The following is a 26,499-nucleotide window of genomic DNA, read 5'->3' as shown; positions in this document are numbered from 1 at the left end:
TTGACATACAAAATCCATGATTTGGATTTTTTGTTTTTTTATTTACTTTTGGCTGCATTGGGTTTTCGTTGCTGTGCGCGGGCTTTTCTCTAGTGGCGAGCAGGGGCTACCCTTCGTTGCGGTGCATGAGTTTCTCATTGCGGTGGCTTCTCTTGTTGTGGAGCACGGGCTCTAGGCGTGTGGGCTCAGTAGTTGTGGCTCGCGGGCTCTAGGGCGCAGGCTCAGTAGCTGTGGCGCACGGGCTCAGTTGCTCTGCGGCATGTGGGATCTTCCCGGACCAGGGCTTGAACCTGTGTCCCCTGCATTGGCGGGCGGAGTCTTAACCACTGCGCCACCAGGGAAGCCCAAAATCCATGATTTTTTAAAGTTGAAAACCATTAGACTAGAATGAAAGAAATATATGGAGCTGTACTACATATAAATATTATTATAGCATGGTTTTTAAAAATGCTTGATAGTTAAGTCAATCTTATTTGATTTTTTATGTTATTTACTATAGCATTTTTTTTTTTGCGGTACGCGGGCCTCTCACTGTTGTGGCCTCTCCCGTTGCGGAGCACAGGCTCCGGATGTGCAGGCTCAGCGGCCATGGCTCACGGGCCCAGTCGCTCCGCGGCATGTGGGATCTTCCCGGACTGGGGCACGAACCCGTGTCCCCTGCATCGGCAGGCGGACTCTCAACCACTGCACCACCAGGGAGGCCCTACTATAGTATTTTTTGAAGTACCTTTTAGCAAAAATGCATACCGTTATACAATTTGTCCAGCTTTTAAATACAATTTTCCATACTTTCAGAAGAGATCAAATGATGGCAATACAGTTTGGAAATCCTAGTCACAGATCCATTTCTTAGGATCTTCATCTCGGAAATGTTGACTTGCATAAGCATCAGGACCATACTTGCTTGATAAATGCATTGTCGGGACATACTTTTTATTTTTATGCTAGAAAGAAAATGGCAGAAACCTATTGTCATTCACATTTCGAGTCCATTCCTGTCTCTGGAGCTGTACTCTGGCCCCATTTAGCCCGTCGATCGGTTCTGCCACTCGCAGCGTCGGTTCCAGAGGCTTGTAGCACTGTTCCCATACTTCAGAGACATCGCAGAAGGGTCCCTGACATCATTTCCTATCAATGGGTGGCAGAATTCCGGACGGAGGAAAGGACCAGGCACTCGGCAAGCCAGCCAGCTGCCGAGGCTGACAGAGTGCTTCGGCTTCACTTTAGGTCTTCAGTGCATTAAAGGCTTTGCCTTCTGTAACCACAGCTCCCATGGATCAGGATCTTTTCTGAACGGTGAGTTGTATCTACCTGGAATCTGCTAGTGTTGGAGGGTCTCCCGCAGAGGTGGGGGGCGGCTGTGGCTCACTGTGGGGACAAGGACACTGGCCAACGTTATTTTTATGTGCTAACTTGACTGGGTTAAGAGAGTTCCAAAGAGCTGGTAAAGCCTTATTTCTGGGTGTGTCTGTGAGGGTGTTTGTGGAAGATATTTGCATTTGAATTAGTAGACTAAGCAAAGAGATCTGCCCTCACCAGTGTGCGTGGGCATCATGCAATCCATAGAGAGCCCAAATGAAACAGGTGAAGGAAGGGTGGATTCCCTCTCTCCTCTTGAGCTCAGACGTCCATCTTTTCCTGCCCTAGAACTTCAGAGCTCTTGGTTCTCCCACCTTCAGACTCTGGGACTTACCCCATTGGCTTCCTGGGTTCTCAGGCCTCCGGACTTGGACTGAATTGTACTGCTGGTTTTCCTGGGTCTCCAGCTTGCAGATGGCAGATCTGGGGGATGGGACTTCTTGGCCTCCGTCCTGTGTGAGCCAATTTCTATCATAAATCTCCTCTTCTTTCTCCTATCGGTGTATCTATCTATCATCTCTTCTTGGTTCTGTTTCTCTGGAGAACCCTGACTAATACAGCGGGACAGGCAGAGGATAGCCATTCCCATTCCAAAAGGGAGAGATTGGAAGGAAAATAGGGACCACGGGTCCCAGGAAAGTCTGAAACCTAGCAGGGCGAATTCCTTTTGATTTTAAAGCTCGCGAATAATCCTCTGGCTCAACGGTCTGCCCTCCGGGTTTGTCCCTCAGGCAGTGGACACAGCCAACAACTGGCTGTTCCAAAACACATTGTTCTTTCACACCTCCATGCCGCGCACTCCGTATTCCCCGCGGACCAGAGGGCCCTCCTTTCCCTGATCACCTGGGCCACTCCTCTCAGCCATCAGGCCTCGGCCGAAGCCTTCATTCTCGCCAGTGTCACCTTCATGGACCACGGCCCCTCCTCCCCAAGGTCAGGAGAAGGGGCTGCCTTTTTGCAGAAAGCACCTCTGGCTCTGGCGGGTGAGCTGCCGCTCTGGTGGGTCCTTACAGCCCTGGCCTGTAACTGCGGATCCGCCCACCTCCCCACTAGACTGGGTGCCGCTGGATTTCAGGCACCAGCTGTTGTGTATCAGGTTTTAGCCCAGGGCCGGGCGCAGAGCTGCCGTGCGATATGTGAATGCCTGTGTGTCTGAGTGACAAACTGCACAGAGGAGCCTTTTCTGAACACCTACTGTGTGCAGAGCGTTGGACTTGGGCTGGACACTCTTGAGAGGGCGAGGAGGGACCATCTCACGCTCATCATTAGAGACAACAGATGTATCGCCCTGCAGCTGGAGGGGCCCTTGGCAGCAGGCGCTGGCACTTGACACATATTAACGCATCAGATCCTCAAACCAACCCTGCGACCCTGCAACCCTGTGACAGATTATGTAGCACAGTGTAAAGGCAAGCAACCAGGGGCCAGCCTGCTTTCACTCCAGGCTTTGCCACTTAGAAGCTGTGTGACTTTGGGCAGTTTGTGCCTCCCTCTCTGTGCCTCCGTTTCCTCTTCTGTAAAATGGGGCTAATTGGGGTACCTACCTCGCGGGGTTGGAGTGAGGATTCAGTGACTTCATATCTGTCAGGTGTCAGCTGTCACTCAGCTACAGCCAGTTTCTAGCTGCTGCTGCAAAATGCTTGCCAGTGCAAAGCATGCTCATACACCCAGGGACAGGGCTGGGAAACGCGAGTCCTGTACATGAAATGACTATAGTGCACCAACAGGCAACATGGACAAATAAATGTGTGTATGTGGGGAGGGGGACAGTGACACTGGATGTCTGTTGGTGGCAGCTCCTTCAGATCATAAGAGGCCTGGCCTGGGAGGCAAGACCCCGGCTTCGCAGCTCAGTCTTGCACCTGACCCAGTGTGGGACGTCGGGCAAGCTCCCTTCCATCTCTGGGCTTCACTTCTGGCTCTCCACAGGCTTGGACCTCCCATCTGCAGCATTTTCCAGAAAGTCCCCCCCACTTGCCTTGGTGGTTGAGGGACCAATCCTGGGTTGCAGGCGGCCACCAATTGTGCTGGAGCTGTAGCTATGCCTTCCCATCCTGCCCCCTGGCTGCACAGTGTGTCTGCCAGCAGGGAATCACTGCTGCCTTGCGGAATGAGTATAGATGCCACCTGGTGCAATTCGAGTAACAAAACCAAAGGGCAAGGCTGTGGCTTGCTACTCTTCCTGTGAGCTGGGCCATTCGTCTCCCCAGCCCTTCCTCCTGAGCACAGAGGCAAGCAAGGCGAAGAAGATGCTTCAGTGGCCAAGTGCATTCTTTCCGGGCACCTCATCACTGCCCCAGCACCTCAGGATCTAAGATGCATTGCAGTCTTCTTGCCCCTGACATGCTGCCCGAGGCTCTTCCAAGGTGGCACTATATGGGGAATTACGGTACTGGGCATTTGCCAGAAGGAAGAGAGTGTGTGCTTTACATGGGACTGAAATGTCCCTGCTGTTCAGAGAAAGGAGATTCAGAGAAGAAGGCAAAATCAGTGCCTTTTGCAGCAGCCAAATTTCCATCTTATTGCCGTGTGCCGGCAACGTGATGCCCAGAGCCAGATCACACAGGCTGGTGTCACGTTGCATCAGCGGCGAAACAAACAGCTTTAGTAATCAAGTCCCCTGGATGCGGTGGCAGATGCCTGGCTGGCTGGGAGGGCCACAGTGGTCACTTTAGGGATGTGGGGTTCTAAGCAAGCCAGACATGGTGCCACACTGAGCCTTGAGGACGGCTCAGCTTCTTTCCCTTCCTGCCCCTGTCCCCAGGCCTGTCCCACAGAAACCCTCCTTCCCAGTATGTGTCACTGTTCATTCCAGGGTCCTGGCCCTCTCTGTGAAGCCATAGCCACACACCGGCTCCTCATTCCTGAAGAGCAAACGTGGCAGTGTGCCACATCACGGGCACCACCCCACCATGCCACTTTGTGGGCTCAGTCAGGCTGGTGGAATCAGAGCAGAACCCTCAAGAAAGTTCTGGACTGTAAATTCTGTAGTGTGGCCACGAGGGACCACGTTTCTCTATAGTAGGGTCAACAGCAAGCAGAACATCTCCTACCCCTGATGGAGGCATAAAACCCGCTGTCCCAGCCAAACTCCATGCCAACCTCTCTTGCTCTCTGCTCAGGGCTTGTTCCTGATAATGAAATGGCCATTTTGCCTGTGTAACATTAGTGATTTATTAGAGATTATTGATTTTCTTTTTTTTTTAATTTGTTTATTTATTTATTTGTTTGTTTATTCTTGGCTGCGTTGGGTCTTCGTTGCTGCGCGCGGGCTTTCTCTAGTTGCGGCGAGCGGGGGCTACTCTTCATTGCGGTGCGCGGGCTTCTCATTGCAGTGGCTTCTCTTGTTGCGGAGCACGGGCTCTAGGAGCGCGGGCTTCAGTAGTTGTGGCACGCAGGCTTTAGTAGTTGTGGCTCGCAGGCTCAGTAGTTGCGGCGCACGGGCCTAGCTGCTCCGCGGCCTGTGGGATCTTCCCGGACCAGGGCTCGAACCCGTGTCCCCTGCATCGGCAGGCGGATTCTTAACCACTGCGCCACCAGGGAAGCCCCTGATTATTGATTTTCAATTGTGGTTTCTTGGGACTGTGGGATGCAGCAAATTGAAGGCATCCTGCCTGTGGATCTCCATCCATTTGCTTGAGGCCATGGGCTCGGATGCGAGCAGCTCATCCATGGCCCAAAGGGCCGCTTGCTGCTGCGCAGTTTCCTTCCACTCACTGTCTCCCGAAGACCCCTCCGCCCCTCTTCCTCCACAGCCCTCGCTGCAGATGGGAGCGGACAGGACTTTAAGTGGCGGCTCTGATGATTTGTTTCCATGGCCCTGACTGGATCCAGTTCCCACCTCTCAGGACCCGCTCCGCTCCCTTTTCCCCCAGAGGTCTCCCTCCTTTATTCTCCCTTAAAGGATTCTTACTTCTTCTGACTGTCCCATTGTTCCCGGGCTTGGAGAGTGGTGGCCTCCGTCCTGTGGCAGGAAGTAAGCAGAAGCCCCTGGGTCAGTAGAGTCTGTATTGCTCGTGGCCTTGGCCCTTCCTACCAGCAGCTTCCTGGGTCTAGAAAGAATCCTAAGCGAGGTGGTTCAACTCCTTCCCTGACCCTGTCCCTGATTCCCAGCTCCAGCTTCCAGCCTGAGAAAAAGCACCTTGCCCCAGCACCATATGAGGCGTGGAGCAAAGATCTGGTTTTTTGTTTTCTGTTTTTTTTTTAAAACAATGAAAAAGAAGGAAAAGGGAGGGCTATTTCAGATGTGCTTAGCCTCACCTGGCTCTTACTCTAGTTCTTTCTGTGTGGACGTTCAACAGACTTCATGCAGGTACAGCTCGAGAGCACCTCACCCCAGGTGCTTAGCTGCACGCCTCTATCCTGGCCTCCTTTGCCGCTATGGCATGGAGGTCCAGGGCAGCTTGTTGGCCATGCGCACGCGCCACATGATGGCCAATTAGGCTCCCACGGAGGGAATCTGGCCAATGGGGAGAGGAGATGAGGGCTAACTGCTCCCCTTCCTCCCCCTAGTTCCGAGACGTATTTCATTTGGCTTCTCAGAGGCTTATATGGCATCAGACAACCAGTCACCCACCGTGGTGCATAATTAGATATCATATCCTTGTTCTGGCTCTTCCTCCTTCCCTATTTTGCCCCCCTGTTCACCCCCACCCCTGCTCTCCGGGCTCCCATTTCCCAATAAAGATACATGCATGTAACCCTTTGTCTTAGATTCTGCTTTCCGGGGAACCGGGTAGTTGGTACTGTGAAGGGCCTTAGAAATCCTGAGGATGGGATTTGGGAGCTGGACCTCTAACTAGTCAGTGGTAATAAGGACCCCCTTTCTGGTGGAAAAAGGGGTGTGGTAACTTCTGACGTGCAGTGGCATCACAGTAGTTTAGGTTCTCACCTGTGAAGCACGTGGTTCTGCCCTCGAAAGCACGGGCACAACCGGAACCAGAAGGATCTGGGGGCTGTCTGGCTTCTGTTACTTTGAGAAACTTGCTGTAAAGAAAATGGCAGACGTGGGTCAGCCAACCATCAATTCAAAACAGCCTGTGAAAACTAGAGGGAAGCAGTGGAGCAGACCATGATGAAAATCCGACCCAATATCAAACCGTAAAAATACAATGTAGCAAAGGAGATTAAATAGAGCCTCAGTAGTTTTCTGTATCACGGTCTCAGTGGGAAAACAGTGGGACTTGGAGACCTTGAATGGGGACATTTGGGTCGATAAGCCTGAGACTGTTGAACCCCCATACTCTCTGGAAACCTCCACTACCGCTCATTGCCTTCAGGGTGCTATCCAGGGTTAGCTCTCAGTGTAGCCTAAGCTTGGAAGCACAGTTCTTGTTCTGAAAGAAAGTAGCTTGCATGAGAATTACAGAAACTGGCTAATACATGTGAGCAAGAATTGTGACAGTGCTGATGGGAGTTGGCTATTGAAGACGGTGGACCCAGGGAATTGACAGGGGAGAATTTATTGACAATAGTGGCACTCACTTGTGCCCAGGGATTCAATGTTCAGACAAAAACATTGGGAAAGGGTCCTAATACTCTCCTGGGATGCTCCTTGAAACTTGGACAAGACAATAGCCTATAATAAATGAGATGGAGTTGCCCTAACGTTCTTGGTATGGTAGCATAATGTTCAGAGACGTGTTAGAACAGATACATTATGTGATAGCAGAAAACCTACCATTTGACTGTGTCCCTTGCGTAGGGCAAAGAATGCTTCTGTCATCAGGGCAATATATGAGAGGGGCACTGGCATATTTGAGAATCTTTGTAGGTAGCTGTCTTCTCTAGGTTCAGTGTTACAGTAGGAGATACCACCATGGAACTGGGTTCCTTTGTATCAGTGGAGATGATGAGATTCTATTGATAGAATGGCAGAGGTCAGGTGGCAACACTTAGCCATTATTGTAATGGGAAGCAAGGTCAGACTAGCAACTGGGGTGCCACACCTGCTGGGATCTGTACAATGACCAACAGACCATGTGTTCCTAGGACAGGTAGGTGGATTGATAACTAGGGTGTCACTTGATTAGTGTAATTTTAAACAAAATCCAAAGCTTATGAGCAGAAGGTGGGTGTCAGCCACCACAGTGAAAACCTCAGTTTCTTATGCAGTTTCCAGATCTATGTCACTTTCTAAACCCAGAGCCCAGATTGAAGGGGAGACTCGTTTCCTTGTGGAAGAACGCTACGGTGCCACCACAGTTCCGTAGTACAAGTATTCTCCCAATCCTTCCCCAAAGGGACCTAAGGACATTTGTGACGGTAACTGTGCTAGGAAAAGGGAACTACTTACACTTTTTGAGAACTGTTGAATACAGGGTATGAACTTACCCTGGGTATCAACACCGGGAAACCCAAAATGCCATCACGGTTTTCTTGTTAGAGTGGGGACTTACTGAAGTCAGATGATAAGTGGAATTCTGGCCCAATGGTCTAATGGGTCTGTGGACCCATCCCGTGTCATTTCCCTGGCTCCCGAGTATGTAATCGGGATAGATACCTTTAGCAGCCAGAAGAACCCTCACATGGGTACCTGACTTGTGGAGTAAGAATTATTTTGATAGAAAAGAATCAAGTAGAAAATGCTGAAACTGTCTGCTCCCTCAACCAAGATAGTAAATCAGAAGCAACAGAGGAGGAATTGCCAAAATTCGTTCCACTATCAAAGACTTAAAGGATGCAAGGGTGGTGGTCCCCATCACATCCTTGTTCGATTCACCTATGTGGCTCCAGCAAAAACCAGATGAGATTGTGGACTGATTACTGTAAACTTAACTAGGTGGTCGTTCTAGATGTGGCTGAACTGCTGGATGTGCCATCTTTACTAAAGCAGACCAGAACATCCTTTGGCACTTGGTGTGTGGCTATTGGTCTGGAAAATGCATTACAGTAAGTCCCCTACGTACGAACGAGTTCCGTTCCAAGAATGCGTTCGTAAGCCCAATTTGTTCGTCAGTCCAACAAAGTTAGCCTGGGTACGCCACTGACACAATCGGCTATATAGTACTGTACTGTAATAGGTTTATAATACTTTTCACACAAATGATGATACATAAAAAACAAATGAACACAAAAAGTAAAGAAAACAATTTTAATCTTACAGTATAGTACCTTGAAAAGTATAGTAGTCCAGTACAACAGCTGGCATCCAGGGGCTGGCATCGAGTGAACAGGCAAGAAGAGTTACTGACTGGAGGAGGGAGAGGAGGTGGGAGATGGTAGAGCTGAAGGGTCGTCAGCAATAGGAGTCAGAGGGCAAGCTGCAATTTCACTCACACCGGATGTTGACGGAACGCACGTGCGCATCTTTGAAAGTTCGCAACTTGAAGGTTCCTATGTAGGGGACTTACTGTATTTTAGTCCCCATTAAAAGCAGACTTCCCTTATACAAGAAGGCCAGCAGTACATATTCACTATTTTACCCCACGGTTGGGCGAATCTCTGCTCTCAGCTCTGTCCAGCGTAGTCTGTAGGGGCCTTGATCTTCCTGACATTTCACAGAGCGTCATACGGGTCCACCATATTGATGAAATTGCTGACATCAGGCTAATTGGACCTGGTGAGCATCAGGTGACAAGTACCTCAGATGTCCTTGTAAGACACATGCAAATAAGAGGGTGGGAGGTAGAACCCAAGAAGATGCATGGGCCTGCCATGTCAGGGAAATTTTTAGGGTTCTAATCATCTAAAACATGCCATGAAAAAGACAAAGGACAAATTATTTTTACCTCTAATCACCCACACTAAAAAAGAGACACAACACTTAATGGGTCTTTTTGGATTTTGGAAGCTGCAGAGAATGCAGTTGGGAATTTTGCTCTAAGATATTTATTGGGTTGTTCAGAGGTTGCCAGTTTTGAGTGGAATTTAGAACGAGGGAGGGCTCTGCAGTGGGCTGAGGCTGAAGTTTGAACTACTCTACCTCTTGGGCCTAATGACTCAGGTCTGATGGTGCTAGAGGTATCTGGGGTGGATGAGAATGCTGGGTGGAGTCCTTGGCAAGCTCTAATAGCAGAGACACCTAAGTGCAGACTCCTAAGGTTTTGGAGAAAGGTCATGCTTTCTGAGCCAGAGGATTTTTCTCCTTTTATAAAAGGGCTCTTCAAGTGCTATTGGGCCTTGGTAGAGACTTAGTGTTTGACCATGGAACCCCAAGTAACTATAAGTCTGCAGTTGCCCTTCATGAGCTAGGTATTTTTAGATCCAATAAGTTATAAGGTCAGGCAAGTACATCCTTTGTATGATGAAAACTATTATAATAGGACTTTGGATCCAAGAAGGTCCACAGACTCAAGTAAATGGCACAGACAGGTGGTCCAGATTCCTGTGCCATCTACATCTGCTGTGTTGACCACACTTTCCATCAGCTTGGACCTACAGCTTTATGGAGTTTCCCAATGACCTGCTGATGGAGGACAAAATAATTTGGGCCTGGTTGTCAGATGGCTTGGCACAATGTATTCGTGAAAGCTGAAAAAGAATTGCTTCATTCCAGCCCTACTCAGTGATGACATAAAGAGGAGTAGTAAAGGGAAATACTCCTAATGGGTGGAGTTGCAAGTGACAGAGTTGGTCATCAACTTGATGTGGAGGGGGAGGTGGTTTATAAAGGTCAGACCCCTGGACGGTAGCGATTGACACAGCTTGTGGTCATGGATTGAATTTTATCCACCTTCCAAATTCATATGTTGAAGTCCTAACCCTGGTACCTCAGATTATGACCTTATTTGGAAATAGGGTCATTGCAGATGTAATTAGTTAAGATGAGGTCAGACTGGAGTAGGATGGGCCCTAATCCAATATGACTGGTGTCCTTATAAAAAGGGGAAATCTGTACACAGAGACACACATAGAGGGAAGATGGGATGAAGAGACACAGCGAGAGACGGCCATCTTCAAGCCAAGGAAAGAGGCCTGGGACAGATCCCTCCTTCAGGGCCCTCAGGAAGAACCAACCCTGCTCACTCCTTGATTTTGGACTTCAAGCTTCCAGAACCTGGAGACAATACATTTCTGCCCTTTAAGCCACTTTGTTATGGCAGCCTTGGCGAATTAACATACCAGTTGGCTAGGGGTCTGGAGGGAACATGCTTGGAAAATCATGTTCATGGCAAAGAAGGTGCAGCAATGGGCTCACTGGGATGACCGTGTAGCCAATCACTCATAGTAGCGTGCCTGATAGAATAGCCTGTTAAAGGCTTATCTAAGATGCCAGCATGGGGACAACACACGGGGGTCGAGGCGCTGTCCTCCAGGACACAGTAAGTACATGGATCCAATGGCTGATATATGGTCCCCAGTAGCTAGAACCCACAGGTCTGGAATCCAAGGGCTGGACAGACAGAGGAGTGGGCCTTCTCACCATCACTCCCGGTGACCCATTTGTGGAATTTGTGCCTCCTGTTCCTGAAGCCTTAGTCTCAGGCAGATAAGCTCTGGTTTGATGGGACAGAATGTCTCCCCCAGGGGTCACAGTAAGACTTCCATTGACCTTGAAGCTGCATTGACCATCTCGTCAGTGTGGGTTTCTTGTGCCAGCAAACCAGCAGGAAAAGAAAGGAGGGGTTAGGGCTGCTGTCATACAGTGGTGGCGGGGAGGAATGTGTTTACAGCCCAAGGAATTCGATGGAGGTGCTTGCTTGGTGCTTCTGTGTCCAGTAATAAAGGTGTGAACGGGCAATTGCAGGAACCATGGCCCACTGAGGTCAAGGCAGCTACGGGCTAGACTCCTGGGCGGTACAGGTCTGAGCTGCCTCACAAAGCAAGCAACACAGAGCAGTCAAAGGAACAGAGGGTGCAGGAGGGCGAAGGGGACAAGCAATTACGGCCCAGGCATCACCTGTGGCACTGGGGACTGTCATTTTTCCACAAACCCTCTTGCATTAAATCTCTGCAGAGATTGCAGCTGACCAGCACCGTGAAGGGGCCTCTGAGTAGAGTGGTCTCGGATTTTGAACGTCTCGAAAAAATGGAAGCCCCATCTGGTGATGTGGGAGCTGGGTGTAACGGAGGATATGAGGGAGTCTGAGTGGTTCAGGGAGGAGGCTGCATCAGACGCCTTTCACGCCCCACTTCGATTCTCTTGGCCTCGCGCTTCTCTTATTCCAGCCACTGCTGTGGTGACTGGTTCTGTGAAGCTTCTGACCACCTTCACACTGGTGCAACCTGCCAGCGCCTCATCGTGCCTATGATGCCTGCTTCTCCCCTCCTTCCTTGGCCTTCTCTGGTGCCAAGGGATGAGTCACCGTGGGAACTCAGTGCCCACGCATGTGCACCCTGGTGTTTGGGGAGTTAGCACCCCCTGAAATAACTGCTTCCCTTTTTCTTCCACCGTGGGTGATCTTGAGATGCATTTCATACACTGCTTAGACAGTGCCATAAATTCAAGAAGCCAGTCGCCTTTCACGGTGGCCAACTCGATCAACACGCTCCAATATGGACTTTCCTTCCGTCCGTGCGTGGCTCCCCTGCCCTTCACTTCTGTTGCCTGGGGTCACTCTCTCCCCAGAATACTCGCACATAAGGCTTTGTCTCAGTTTCGACTTTCTGAGGAGTGCAGGCTAAGAGCAAGAACATGCCTGCACTCACTGCGCTTCCAGACTGTCTGGGAGACAAACACAGGACATTTATGTACCTGCTGTCACGTGTCCCATTCAGGGGCTGTACCCAGTACGGCGGGAGTGCGGGAGATCACAGCAGCCTTAAGTAATCTGGCAGGGAGGCTTAGGGGGCTTCCTTAAATTGTGATACCTGCAGCATGAGTACAAGTTTCATCAGGAGAAAGGGCTGCTGCTTTGAGGGGAGTGTTTTTTCAGGGGTAGAGGGGTTGGGGATGCATCCAAGGTTGCTGGATGTTTCAGCCTTAGGAGCAAGGGTGGTTTGGGTGAGAAGCGGGGCAGCTGGAGCCATGCATTCTTTCTAGAAGAAGTGAAGCCCTGGAGGAGACAGGGCAGGATGGGGTTCAGGACCCAGAGGAATGGGTCCCCATCCACAGGGGAAGGAGCAGCCCTTTTCCCTCTGAGGTTGAAGAGAAAGAAGGAAGGGAGGCGAGGGAGGGTGCAGTGACTTTGAAGTGGCGAGGGCATGGAAGCCTCGAGTAGGCCGACTCCGGTCTTCTCTGCAAAGTCCAAGCCGAGCCGCTGCTGGTGGAGTCCGGGCAGGCCGGGGGAGGCTGGTGGTGAAGGTTCAGGGCAGCTGCCATGGGGGATTCCAGAGGGATCCAGTGGATGGAGGGCACGCCCTGCCCCACCTGCCTGCCAGGCCGGCAGGGACTTTGCGTAGGGTAGGGCCATGGGATGTCTGCTGAACGCAGAGGGCTCGCCATTTGCGGCCTGAGTTGACGTGAGTTCTCGCTTACCCCCGTCTTGACCCCTGTCGGGTCCTCCTTCCTGCCCCTACCGCTCTCCCAAATGTCCCCCTTTACCCATCCCCCCAGCCTTTGCCTGAGTTGTCCGCCGTGCAGGCAACAACTGGTCTTAGATCTCCCTAAGCCACAACCCACATTCTTCAAATCGCAGCTCAAAGCCCCACCTCTAAGAAGCTATCTTTGTGATTAATACCGACCATTCTCGAACCCCTCAGCAGAAGCCCCAGACCGGCCCTCTTGTCCCAATGCCCTCGTATAATTCCCGTTGCTTTCGGAATTTAGCCAGGGCCCATCTCCGGGCCCATGTGTCAGCTCTGAAGGGCAGGAGTTGAGTCTCCTGCCCCCCACCTCCCACCTAGACAAGAAAGAAGTCTCCGAACTTCTGTTGGGGGCAGGGTGGTCAAAGGTTTTTGGAGATGAGCCCCATCCAGGAGGCCAAGACTATTCCAGGGGTTCTCAAGCCAAGCCCAGACGCCCCCAGGAAGACCAGGAAGGGCTTCAGTTTATTCATGAGACCCTTGGATTTGGATGCAGGATATTTTGTGTGCATATGTATGCATGCATGTGTGCTTCTGCGTGTTTTTCTGGGGAGAAGTCCCAAAACTTTTCTCAGGTCTTTGAAAAAATCTACCATCCCCCAAACAGCTCAGAATCACTGCTGTAAACCTTTCCTGGAGGACACAGCCTGCAGTGAGCCTATACCCCACTACACAACTCATCGGCTGTCAAAATGTAAAATCCAGACAGTCAAATGGTTGCTGTTCCCAAGTCCCTGGGCCACTGCCAAGGGTGTTGTGGCCACAGATATTTGCACTCAGCCAGAAGCCAGTCATAACATCCCCCCATATCCCAATGAATGAATGACAATTACTATAATAGACACCCAACCAGATTTATGAGTCTAATAGAAATTTTAAAAACACTAATCTGTTGAAGCTGAAAGCCTGTTAAAGGACATCAAGTTCAATATTTTTAGCAACGTGCTCTATGGGACACGAGTTTTACCAGATGTGAATAGAATAGCTGTTCTAAGAGAAAAGGATTCTGAAATCAAAAACGTGCAGGAGATACTGGTTTAAACAACGTTAAATGGCTCTCTTTCCAGTACGACTTCTCAGAGTCGTCATCAGGTAACGGAGGCTTTGAATTGCAGGAGGAATATAGAGTGTTTCCCAAATGTAAAGTACCGTGAGATGCCTTTGCAGAGTATCTGGCAGAATCACAGTCTCCTCTGACCAGGTTTGCTTCGGAAAGCGTTTCCTGAGATTCGGGAAGTTCCGTTCACTCCCTACTTAATTGGAGAACTCTGCTGGGCACGTGAGCTTCCTTGGGGATGAGTGGAGGGTTGTGGGAAGATGTGTGGGGCTCGGGGACCATGCACCGTCACTCTCCAACTCCTGTCCTGACCCAGCTGCTGGTGTTTATCCAACCAGCCCTAGTGTAGGCTGACTTCGGTCCCAGACACCATCCCAAGCACTCTCCAGTTACTCACTGTAGCCGGCAGGGCTGTCCAGAGAAACCGAGCCTGTAGGCTCTAAACATATAAGGGCTATATCAAGGAATTGGCTCATGGGATTCTGGGGGCTGGCAAGCCCCAGATTTGCAGGACAGGCCAGCAGGCTGGAAACTCAGGCAGGGTTGATGCTGCAGCCTTGAGGTGGGTGGAATTTCAACTGATGAGGGCAGGCGGCTAGCCAGTGACCAAGGTGGGATAGCCAAGTTCACGGGGCACAGTGACCGCTCGAAGCAGCCTCTGCCGAACGAAAGTAATGGGTCTCAGGGCAGCAGCCCTCTGGCTTTCAGGTCAGGCTCTGGGGCCAAAGCTCGAGGCCAGCCATAGTCTCAGCCCAACGGGGCTGTTATGTACCCCTTCCCCAAGATTTCTCCACCGACAGGAGATGCTCCTACAAAGGCAGCAGAAACTTGGCGTGTGCCTGGGCGCAGCCTCCAGGGCCTTATTTGTTCAGAAGTGTCTCCAGGTGGTATCTCCCGGCCAGGTGCGCTCAGGCCCATGGTGGGGCGCGTGCAGACCTCCTGCCTGATTGGGCTGTGGAGCCGCAATATCCGCCCCCGCATCCAGCACTGCTCATGAACCATTCCAACGGCCTTGAGCCTGAACCTCAAGCTAGGACTGCGGGCTACACATATCCCAAATGGGCATGTTTCAGGGAAATGCCCCAAAGTGCCTTCCATGCTGGCCCTCGGGCTGGAATGCAGGCCTCGGGCTCTGAGAGGATCTGAGTTCAGCTCAGCCTTGGGCTGGGGGCTGATGAGGGGACGGCCCTCGGATTGGGCCTGTCCTGGCAACCTCAGAAGCGGCCTGCCCCCTCTCTGACCTCAGCGACCCCATCTGTATGATGAGAGGGGAAGACTAGAACGATGCTTAGGGTTCCTCCATCTTCAAACTGGTCTTAAGGGTGCCTCCATCTTCAAAGTGGTCTTAACGGCACTTCGAAGCCCCCTCTTTCTCAGGTGTGGAGAGAGGCGTTCCAGAGAGTTCTATTGAGGACTCTTTCTGGAGTTGGGTCTCAGGAGCTGGCTGTAGATGGCTAGTGGCTAAGCACGGCTTGTTTGCACACTTGTGGAAAACAAATAGACAAACAAAACCCTAAAGTAGGGCTCGCCATTCTAGAGGCAAGGGATGGTAGTGCTGAGACCAATCAAACTTGGGAGGAATTACTCAGCCATAAAAGGAAACGAAATTGAGCTATTTGTAATGAGGTGGATAGACCTAGAACTGTCATACAGAGTGAAGTAAGTCAGAAAGAGAAAGATAAATACCGTATGCTAACACATATATATGGAATTTAAGAAAAAAAAATGTCATGAAGAACCTAGGGGCAAGACGGGAATAAAGACACAGACCTACTAGAGAGTGGACTTGGAGATATGGGGAGGGGGAAGGGTAATCTGGGACAAAGCGAGAGAGTGGCATGGACATATATACGCTACCAAATGTAAAATAGCTAGCTAGCTAGTGGGAAGCAGCCGCATAGCACAGGGAGATCAGCTCGGTGCTTTGTGACCGCCTAGAGGGGTGGGATAGGGAGGGTGGGAGACACAGGAGGGAAGAGATTTGGGAACATCTGTATATATATATAGCTGATTCACTCTGTTATAAAGCAGAAACTAACACACCATTGTAAAGCAATTATACTCCAATAAAGATGTAAAAAAAAAAAAAAAGAAAGAAAGAAAGAACTTCAGGAGACGCAGCCTCTAAGATTCTTCCATCCTGTCCTCCCTCCCTTGCCTTCTGTCATCTGACCCCAGGCACAGATCAACTCGAACAGCTGAACAAGGATGGCAGGCATGTCCTCTTGCATTGTCTGGGGAGGGGGCTGAACAGCAACACTGTTCCCCTGCCTTCCCCTCACAGGGAGCACACACTCCCCCATTATTCTGAGAGGAAAATGCCAGGATTCCAGGAAGCGGTCCAAACGTGTGCTGCCCTTGCCATGGTAGCAGCTTTTCCTCAGAGCAGAAGCCCCCAGTGTGCTGCTGCCGTGTGCCCTCACTCTTTGCTTCTGGGCCCCAGGGTGGCGGATCCTCGGGCCTCGACTCTGATCACGGGGAATGCAGGAGACACCCCGGCAGGCAGCCCTGACCCACACCGAATTTAGAAGGAAAAGCTCGCCCAGCCAAGGCACTCCAGGGAGGCATCCTCTGCTGGGCTGTCTCAGGAAGAACAGTTTAGAAGCCTGAGTTCTTGTTCCGGCCTTTGGCCCGCTGGGCTCCCTCAGGTGTGCACAGTTCTTGACAGATTACCAGCCACTTCTCACCCATTCCATTCATCCATTCATCTGTTGACTCTTAACTCGGGCGCTGGGCATCGGAGGTGAAGTGATGACAAGATCCGCCTCATCATTGCCCTTCCATCCTGCAGGGAAGAAAGAAGAGGAACAGAGAATTCCAAGAGGGTTACATGTTTCAAAGACTATGACGTTCTACCGCAGTCCTGAGAGGGCTGGGGATCACCGCAGTCAAGACCGTGTCGTTAGAATGAGGCAGGCTGGAGCATTGGATCCCTCACGTCCTACCTCATTCATCCAATGAACTCGGCCAATGACAAGGTCCTGCATGGGCTTCCTCTTGGCAAACCAGGTGACAAAGCTGACCTCCCTTTGGCGAGGTCGAGAGAAGGCCAAGCCATGTGCCACCAAGACCACTTATCAACCTTCCCTTGGCATCCGTGCTTGCCGGCAGGGCCAGGTTCAGCCCCGGAACTCCTGACACTTGGGAGTGGGACAGGGTTACAGGGACCCGAAGGGCGGGCCTTTTGGGCTGGGGCTGAGGAGAGAGTGACCTGCCTCAGTGGCGGATGCTGTGGATGTGGGTGTGTTTAGCATGTAGGGGGAAACAACCAACTCTGGGCCCCTCCCGTGTGCAAGAAGCTTGCATGCTACAGGTAAGGAAGCTGAGACTTAGAATGGGTAGGAATGTGACTTGCCCAACGTCACTTGGCTAGTAAGTGACCAAGCTGGGAGGAGACTCCACTTCATTGGGCCCCTGTGGTCGTTTCTTTTTCAAATTTATTTATTTATTTATTTTTGGCTGTGTTGGGTCTTCGTTGCTGAGCACGGGCTTTCTCTAGTTGTGGCGAGCGGGGGCTACGCTTCGTTGCGGTGCGCGGGCTTCTCACCGCGGTGGCTTCTCTTGTTGCAGAGCATGGGCTCTAGGCATGTGGGCTTCAGTAGTTGTGGCTCGTGGGCTCAGTGGTTGTGGCTCATGGCTCAGTAGTTGTGGCTCGTGGGCTCTAGAGCGCAGGCTCAGTAGTTGTGGCGCACGGGCTTCGTTGCTCCACGGCATGTGGGATCTCCCCGGACCAGGGATCGAACCCATGTCCCCTGCATTGGCAGGCAGATTCCTAACCACTGCACCACCAGGGAAGCCCCCCATGGTCATTTTTATTTGCACCGTGCCATACGGCTTCAGAGGGTTTTGAAGGGAAGAGGACCTGGTGTTGACTATCCCCAGCGTAAGAGAGCTCGGAGGGCATCAAGGAGGGTCAAAAAGGGGCGGGAGGGCAAGGCTGTCTGGGTGGCAGGGTGGGCTTCCAGCCCTGGCTCTGCAGAGAGGGGTTGCCCGCTGCCGCTGCTCGTGCCTGTAGGGGTCACAGCCATTGTCGTCTTCTCTTGCTTCGCACTTGCCAGGTTGTCTGAGGTCATCCTGACGACTGCCCTGCGAGGAAGGTCTGGTTGGCAGTCCCATTCGAATAGAGACCCCGTGGCACAGAGTGGAAAGGACATCCTCAAGGCCAACTGGCTCCCCACCACCTTCTCGTGCCTCTCTGCCCTGTACTGAGGTGTCTGTGCCTCTGCCTTTCTGCAGAGTGGGGGCTTGGCTCAGGCCGGCTGAGCCAGTTTTCCCAGAATTTCCCAGAGGAATCTGGAACTCTGGGACAGCCCCTGCCCTCTAAAGTGCTGGTTCCCTTTGCTGCTGCATGGATTTCATTCTCCCAGCAGCTTGCCCTGCTGTCCAAGGTCCACCAGGAGCACGAAGCCCTGCCCCCAGCCCTATGACCAGACCCATCAGCCTTCCTCCCCACTCAGGGGGCGGCTAACAGGCAGGCCCCAGACCCCGGCACTCAGGCCTCCTTTTGCTCTGCTAAATCCTACGGTTTGGGGCCAGAAAGCCAGCCCCTCCCGGAAATGATGGCCCGTTGTCATTACCCAGACGATCTCAGCAGCTCCATCAGGAGGAGTCCAGCCCATTCCAGGGCTAAATTTGGCAGGGGAGGAATCCAAGGAATTCTGTAGGCTCTCAGATCCACCTTTTTATTTTGGGGTGGAGGAAAGAAGGGCTGGAAACTATGAAACTATATCCTCAGCCCCAACCCTGGCGCGGAGGCGAGAGGGAGGCGGGGAGCCCGCGCTGGGAGCCCGACGGAGCGACGGTCCCCTCGCCCACCCTCACCTTCTCCCTCGTCACCACGGCCACCAGGTTCCCACAGCGGGCTTTCTGGTTCGGTCCAACCTCTCTGGGTCCCTGGAGCCCCGTGCCTGGTCCTTCGGGTCCCTCGCTGCCCCGGGTGGGGCTTCTCTGGGGGCCTCAGCTGCCGGCCCCGGGGGACCCAGGGCTCCTGCCAGGCTGGCCTCTCTCCGCTCTCACGCCTCCGTCCTCATGCTTGCCCTGGGGGCGTCTCACGCCCCCAGGCCTGTCCTCTGCCCCGTGGCTGCCACTGCCGCTGGCCCTCTGTGGATGCGCAGGTGGGGGCCCGTGGTGAGGAGAGGCCGCCTCTGCAGGCTGTGTCACCGTGTCCTGCTCCGCCGTGCGGGGCCAGGAACCCAGCCGCCTCTGTGCCGTGGGGCGGGCACCCCTGGGAAAGCCCATCAGCCAGCACCAGGACCAAAGCGGGGCCGGGCCGCTGCTTCTGAGACGCATCCTGTCCCTTTAGGGACTGTGTGCTCGGCAGATGCCACCTGCAGCAGGTGACCAGAGCTGCCCAGACCCGGCCGACAGAGTCTCCGAGGAGCAAAACCCCACCGGGCCCCAGTGTTAGACCAGCTACTGCTGGGGATGGGGCTGCCTGCCGAAGCTTCCGGAGCCCACGGGCACCTGGGGAGGCCCTGCCGAGGCCCCGGCCCGGGACACGGGGACCGCGCGGTGGCCCTGACTTGCAGGTGACCTGGGCCACAGCCCTGGCCCCTGTGGGCCTGGTCTTCCCACCTGTCAGCAGCTTGCGGGGGCGGGGCGGCTGGCAGACCGGAAGGGCCCTGCCTGTCCCTCCCATAGGCCCCCGGGGACTGAGACCGACCCGCTCAGGGCTCCAGGTGCGCCAGGGCCTGTCCCCTGGGCCACCCTGGGTCGGCTCTGGCTGCCTGCTGCCCCGGGACGGGAGGCCACGCCAGCCTTGCGCCCCTCTGTGTCCCCCTGCCCCCGTCCCGTCACAGCTCTAGGGACGGGGCGCTCGCTCCCACTCTGCAGAGCCGTCCTCCCCACTGTGGACAGTGGTCGTCCTGGGGGGCATCCCGGGGCAACCAGCGTTCTGCAGGGGATGGTGACCAGAAGCCGCAGATGCAAAGGGTGCAGCAGGACGAAAGCTGGCCGGCCTCCCTCCGGCCGGGGCTGAAACTCCCCCAGCTCACCACCTTCTGGAATCCCCACAGCAGCCCTGGAGGCAGTTTCTTGCTGTTGCCACTGTACAGATAAGAAAACAGTGGTGCAAGGCCACACAGTGCCCAGCGGGGGTTGGCACCAGGACCCAGTGTTCCAACCCAGGCTGTACTCTAAGGTCCTTAGGAGCTGACCCTGTCTGGACACCCAGCCCACCCAGCGCCCAGCACGTGGCAGACATCCAGCTGGCACTTCTTGATGTATCGTCCAGCTACAGGAGACTCCCAGCCAGCTAGATCGGGAGCATTGCCCTGTCTAGGCCTGTCCTGACCCACAGGGTCTGCCGTGGGCTGGCCTGTTTCTGCAGAGGGGCTGTCCCTTGCCACCCCAGACAGCACGGGCCGGTCGCAGGGTGTGGAGAGCGGCCTCCGTGGCCTCCAGCTTTCTGAGTGAAGGAAGGCCAGGTGGGCGCCCAGCGTCAGTCTGAGCGCATATTAGATCCCAAGGCTACGGTCTCTCCCAAAGGAACCCCAGAACCCCCTGAACTGCAAGGCCCTGCTGACTAAGTTCTGGCAGGAGGGGCAGGGCGGGGCCGGTAGGGAGAGGTGTGGAGGGATGCCTTCAATTTCTTCCAAGGAATTACACTTCTAGAAATACGCATAAGTTACAATCAATTTCCAGATAATACATGCCTTGAAAGACAGATTGGTGGCTTGCGTGTTCCTTGTAGCCCAAACTTTAATTAAACCCTTTAAAACGAAAACCTGCCCGGCATTATTCTGCTAATTGACCCAACCCAGGGAAAGAAGGCTCTGTCTGAGACTGCAGTGATTGTGTGTTAATGCAATTTATTTCTGCGGTCTTGCACAGCTCCCTATTATGTATTCAAGAAATGTGTGGGCTCAGAGCCACTCATCACAGAGCAAAAAGTAATAAAACCTCCAAAGACTCCTTCCCCCGCCCTCACCCCCGCCTTTGCCATTTCTGGCCAGGCTCTGTCTCAGGTCCCTGTCCAGCTGTGGGGATTTAGAAGTCCCTGTGTCCGCTGAAATGAGCAGTTTGAAGGCTCACCAAGTTCACAGGGCCTGCAGCCAGGGATGGGCAGGGAGGCTACTGCCCGGCACGAGCAATATGCTATGTGACTCTTTCTTTACGATTCCCTTTGGAGAAACCAGCGCTCACGGCCAGGGTAACACCTTAGCCTCTACTCCTTGGCGGCCACGGCGCCCCGAGCTGTGGCGACATTTCCAGAACCTCAGACCTGGCTTGCCTGTCCGTTGGCTGCCCACGTGCCTGGCAGGAAAGTCAGCTCCCTGAGCCTCGGCTCCCTGGCTGTGAGACAGGGCTTGTGGGACGGGCTTTCTTATGCCACACGGGACATGGGTTCACCCCGAATTGGAGAGACTCTGGTCAGGTGCTGTCCCTCTGGGCCTTGGTGTCCCCATCAGTCCAGGGTGGGGGCAGCAGCTTTGATGGAGAGACCATGGCTCAGTGTGTCGCCCCGGCCCCGCCTCCCATGACTCTGTGTCCTCAGGGGCTTGTAAGTGTGTCCCCCTGGGCATGGCCCCTGGGTCTCCATGGGGCAATAATTCTCTCAGTTACTCAGCAAATGGGTGGTGAGCATGATGAAGCAACTCGGCGTCAGGCCCTGCCTCGGTAGCTGTGGAGACAGAAATATCTAAAGTACCACTTGGCAAGAGCTGTAAGAGTGATGCTTGAAAAGCACTGTGGGAACTCAGGCGAGGGAGTGACTAAGCCTTCTGGGGTGCAAGCTGCCAGACAAGCAAGGCTCCCTGGGAGGGGACATGGGACTGGGCTTGAAAGGAGAAATAGGGATTTACCAGGAGGAGAGGCAGAGAAGGTGATGAGCGTGGAGACAGAAAGGGCATGGAAGCCCCCAGGGGGCTCTGGGACTCCTCTGGCCTTGCCTGTGTTCACCATGCCTGCAGCCACACGATGGGGGAGACTGTAGGCTTGTGACTAGGGCTGGACGAGCGCACAGCTCCAGATCTCTATCTGGAGAAGGCAGGAGGCGACCTCACTCAGGAAGGCTAGAGGGGGCAGCGGTGGAGGCTGCCCAGCAGAGCTGCCAACTGTCTGGCACATACACATGTACATGTGTACACACACGCAGACATAGGCAGACATGAGCATCAGGCAGGCACACACATGTGCACACAGGCACCACTGTGGACTCAATGTTTGTGCCCCCCGCCCCAGATGTTTACGGTGAAGCCCTAACCCCCAGTGCGATGGCATCAGGACGTGGGGACTTTGGGAGGTGATTAGGTTTAGATGAGGTCGTGAAGGTCGAACTTCCCTGATAGGATTAGTGTCCTCATGAGAAGAAGAGAGCCCAGCGTGCTCTCTCCACTGTGTAAGGACACAGTGTGGGAAGGCGTCTATCTATAAGCCAGGAAGAGAGGTGACGACCAGGAACCAAATCTGCCAGTGCCTTGTTCTTGGACTTCCAGCCTCCAGAACTGTGAGAAATAAATGTCTTTTGTTTAAGCCCCTGTCTATGGTATTTCGTTATAAGCAGCCTGACTGAGCTGAGTAACACAGGCACACACTCAGACACATGCGCACATGGGCACATGCACGCATGCGAACACGTGCGCGCGCGTGCGCACATACACACACGCACTGCATGAAACCTCCAGGTGCACATGCACACACCTGCACACCAGAGAAGCATTTATGTGCCCACCCACAGATGCGCCCGCATCCAGAAGCAGGCTCAAGGCATGCCCACACAAATGCACGCACACGGCATGCGCACGTCGACCCCCCTTCCCTCTCGGGTACCCCAGACCTCTCTGCTCCTGGGCATCCAGTCAAAAGACTCCCCACTGGGAACGGAAGCCAAGTCTGAACAGACCCGCAGTGTCCCATTCATCCCACAGGCCGAGACTCTGAGTTGCCCTTTCAGAAAGACATGGAAAGTCCTGTCCTGGGACTCCTAGATGGGACGGTGTTCCTAATGGGAAGGCATCAAAGTCCCGGCTTTCGTCTTTGCTCACCCTGCCTCACTCCCACTGCCACTGGCCTGGATGCCAGGAACGGGGCCCAGGGTGGAGCCAGATGAGGCAGCGACTGCAGCTCTGGGGTGAGGGGAGGGCAGGCAGCCGTGACTCTGGCCCATGCGAGAGGCCTGTGGCCTTGTGTGCGTGTGTGTCTGTGCGTGTGCAAGTGTGTGAGAGTATGTGAGCGTGAGTATATATGACATGCGTGTGTTCGTGTGTGTAAATGTGCACAGGTGTGAGAGTGCGTGTGAACTGCAGGCAGCAGCCCTTGCTAGGCCCCCTTGGAAATGCCGAGTCGCTGAAACCTGCCCCCTGGGTTCAGGCTAACGTGAGCAGGACGGTCCGGGTGTGAGCAACCCCAGGGGAGAAATGAACTTGTCCTGGGGCCTCAGAACCCATTAGAGGGGCTGAAGTTGGGGCAGGGGCTCGCAGCCAGTAGGCGGGGGCTGCTGGGAGGTAGAGGGGGCTCCCTGGCGAGCTGCCCTGAACCCTTTTCCTCAGGGGGCAGGGCCTTCTCCAGAGCGGTTTCCAAGTCCCCTTGGTCAGTTCCCAGACCTGCTCCCAAGGGGCCAATGGGAAGGACAACTTGACCTGGGACACTGCCCCCTCAGGTTGAATGCCAGCTCCGTCCCTGCGTGCTTGTGAGCAAATTCATTCCCTCCTCTGGCCTCAGTCAACACGCCTTAGGAACTTGTTAAAAAGAAATAAGTAAAACAGTTGCTCCCCTTGTTAAAGGGGGAAAAGTGAATTTGGGGGATCACGAGGCATCTACCTGTAGTGTCTAAAAGTTCATCCCACAACATAGAACCAACACAGAGGGACCAAGGGCCACCTCTCTGTAGGCTCCGTGCTTGGGCAGGGAACGTGTTCGGGGTCACGTTTGGCAGTGAACTTGACCAGCTTGTGTCTCTGCCTTCATGGAGGCGGAAGAGACAGAGCTGGAGGCAATGGGTGGTTTCTAAGGGCCCTCCTGGCTCTGAGGCCCCTGAGTTGGCTTCTGACTGACTGGCCTGGCCAGGAATGGGAGTCCCACTGCAATTCTGAGGGCCCTGGACAGCGGAAGAGAAGACGTGGTCAGCAGAACAATGGTCCCCCAAAGATGTCAGCGCCCTAATTTCCAGAACCTGGGAATATGTTACCTTCCACGGCAAAAGGGACTTTGCAGATGCGATGAAATCAAGGATCTTGAGACGGGGAGATTTCCTGGATTATCTGGGTGGACCCTAAATGTAATCATAAGGGTCCTTATAAGAGGGTCAGAGGAAGAATTAAGACATGTGACAAAGGAAGCAAGAGGCTCGAGTGATGTGAGGAAGGGCCGGGAGTCAAGGAACGTGGCCGCCTCCAGAGGCTGGAAGCGGCAGGAATCGGACTCCCGTAGAGCCTCCAAGAGGCACGCAGCCTGCTGACACCCTGATTTTAGCCCGCTGACACCCATTTCAGTCTCCTGACCTCTGGCACAGTAAGAGCATAAATGTGTGCTGTTTTAAGCCACCAAGTTGGGGGCAACTCGTTACAGCAGTCACAGGAAACTCATACAGAAAGGAGTGGGCTCTTAAAGCCTTACCGTGAGCCAGGCACTCTGCACAGGGGTTCACACCGATGGTCTCATTTGACTCGTAGAATGGTCCCTGTGGGTATGGGGGACTCCCATTCCAATACCTATGTGACAGAGGGGGCTCATGGGGGAACGGCTTGTCCATGGTCTCCCAGCAAAGATGTGGTAGCACGAGGACCAGCCCCGGGCCTGCTGGGCTCTGGGCCCTCTGCTCTCTGAGCTGCAGGGGGAAGGGACCACCAAGAGTGGAGGGTAGATTCCCGGGTCATCCAGCACCGGGGCAGGAAGGGGCTGCTCTGGATCTGGCTGGACTCGAGATCCGTCACCAGCTCCCCCGGAAGCCTGGCGCTGGTCGGGCCTCAGGGCCCTCTGGTAGCCCCCTGCCCCAGCAGTGATGCCCTCTCTAGTACCACGTCTGGGCATTGACCTCCATCTTCAGCCAGAATGTCTCCAGGGGCAGCCACTACCATGGCTGGGCAGCCTCATTCTGCCTCGACCAAGGGGGTCTTGTACACCTGTTCTCTGAGGCCTGGCAGACCGAACACTGAGCCTCAGAGAGGGCAAGGGCCTTTGCCAAAGTTCACCCAGTTGGGTCAATGCCACCTCACCGCAGCGCCTGAGGCTCCCGACTGCCAGCACCTCACTCTTCTTGTTGTCTGAGATCATTGACCCTGATTTATGGGCCCAAGAGGCCTGATTCAATAGCAGGCAAAAGCAACACCCAATTAGCCCACTGGCGTGGTGGCCAGCGTGGCAAAGTGAATTTCTTCACTGGCCCTTACAAGACCTGTTTGAATAATACAAGAAGGTATTAGCATTGATCTGGGAGGGCTCACTTCCCAGCTGCTTGGATTAGCACTGACGGTTGTCCAGCTTGTGACAGCGGCACTGGCTGGGAGGCAGCCTGGCTCACATTACTGATGGTGTCACCTTCACCTTTGCGTGATCCCCCCATGGGGAAAACAGCCAGAGCAGGGGAGAGCTGCGCAGGCTTCCATCTCACCAGACTCAAGTCTGGGAGGGATGGGTGAGGGGGGAGCGGGCCAGGGAGTGGGGTGGGGACCGGCCCTCCCACATCTGTGTCCTGCACTTTCCTCTTGCTGCCAGGACCCTCCTTTTGGGCAAGGCCAGAGATAGACTTCTAGCAGCACCTGGGACTCCAGCTCACTGTGGATGCCACAGGCTCTCCTGCAGTTTCTAACTGGTGTTGCGGAAAGTAGATCTGTACCCCCGGTCCCCCGCCTCCCTGGGCCAATGGTAAGCCATGTGCCAGGCAGGCCCTCCGGGGGCCCCCATTGTCCCTTCACCACAGGCTGGGATTTCTCATTGACGTGCATCCTCATTTGAGAGCTGCTGTGTCTTCATTTCTGATTGATGTTCAATATATTTTCTCTATTCCAAAGTGGTTAACGGTCGGTAAACACATTCTTAAATGCACCTGGGGGCTATTTAGTCAATGCAATCTTTTTTATTATTCTAATACAGTGGTCCACAAAGTGTGGTTGGCAAACCAGTAGTAATAGCATTACCTAGAGCTCCTTAGAAATGCAAGTTCTTAGGCCCTGCTCCAGCCCCAAACTGACTGAAGCAGAGATTCTAGGATCAGGGCCCCGCCAGGACCGGCTACATCATTGGTGGGGCTGAGTGCAAAATGTAAATGCTGGACCTGTACCTCAAAGATCCGTAAGAATTTCAGGAAGGTGCCAGCAGAGCATTCAACCAAGCACAGGTCCACGCCCATGAAGCTGCCTTCGGCCCAGGGTGTTTTCCCAAGCCCTTCAAGTCATCCTGGTGCCTGCTCATGAGTGAGGACTGCTGCTGTAGTGATTTTCTCATTTGAAAAGTAATACCCGTTAAAGAAAATTTAGGAAATACAGAAAGATGCAAAGAAGAAAATTACAAAGTAAGAACCAGAAATGATCTCACACCCCAGAGACAATCAACCGTAAACTTCTCATCATATTTCCTTCCTGTCTTTTTTCTAAGCACAGGTTTTGGATTTTTGTATGCACATGTGATCCCACTGAACATTCAAGGGCATACCCTTTTCTCTTCACTAACACGCTGGCGGAAGCATTTTCTGTGTCATCACGTCGTTGTTGTAAATATCACTTATAGTGCCTACGCACCTG

At 53.5% G+C, this 26,499-nt stretch overlaps 1 pseudogene; it reads right to left on the bottom strand.

Moving 5' to 3' along the window:
• Nucleotides 1-749: 749 nt before the first annotated feature.
• LOC103086995 (spermatogenesis-associated protein 17-like) lies at nt 750-24,512 on the bottom strand (annotated as a pseudogene).
• Between the last annotated feature and the right edge of the window lie 1,987 nt (nt 24,513-26,499).

The sequence above is a fragment of the Lipotes vexillifer genome, unplaced genomic scaffold (assembly GCF_000442215.2).
Source record: "Lipotes vexillifer unplaced genomic scaffold, Lipotes_vexillifer_v1.1 scaffold1081, whole genome shotgun sequence".
Taxonomy (NCBI): Eukaryota; Metazoa; Chordata; class Mammalia; order Artiodactyla; family Lipotidae; genus Lipotes; species Lipotes vexillifer.
The sequence above is the reverse complement of the archived record's forward strand: the minus strand, read 5'-3'. Positions and strand labels throughout refer to the sequence as shown.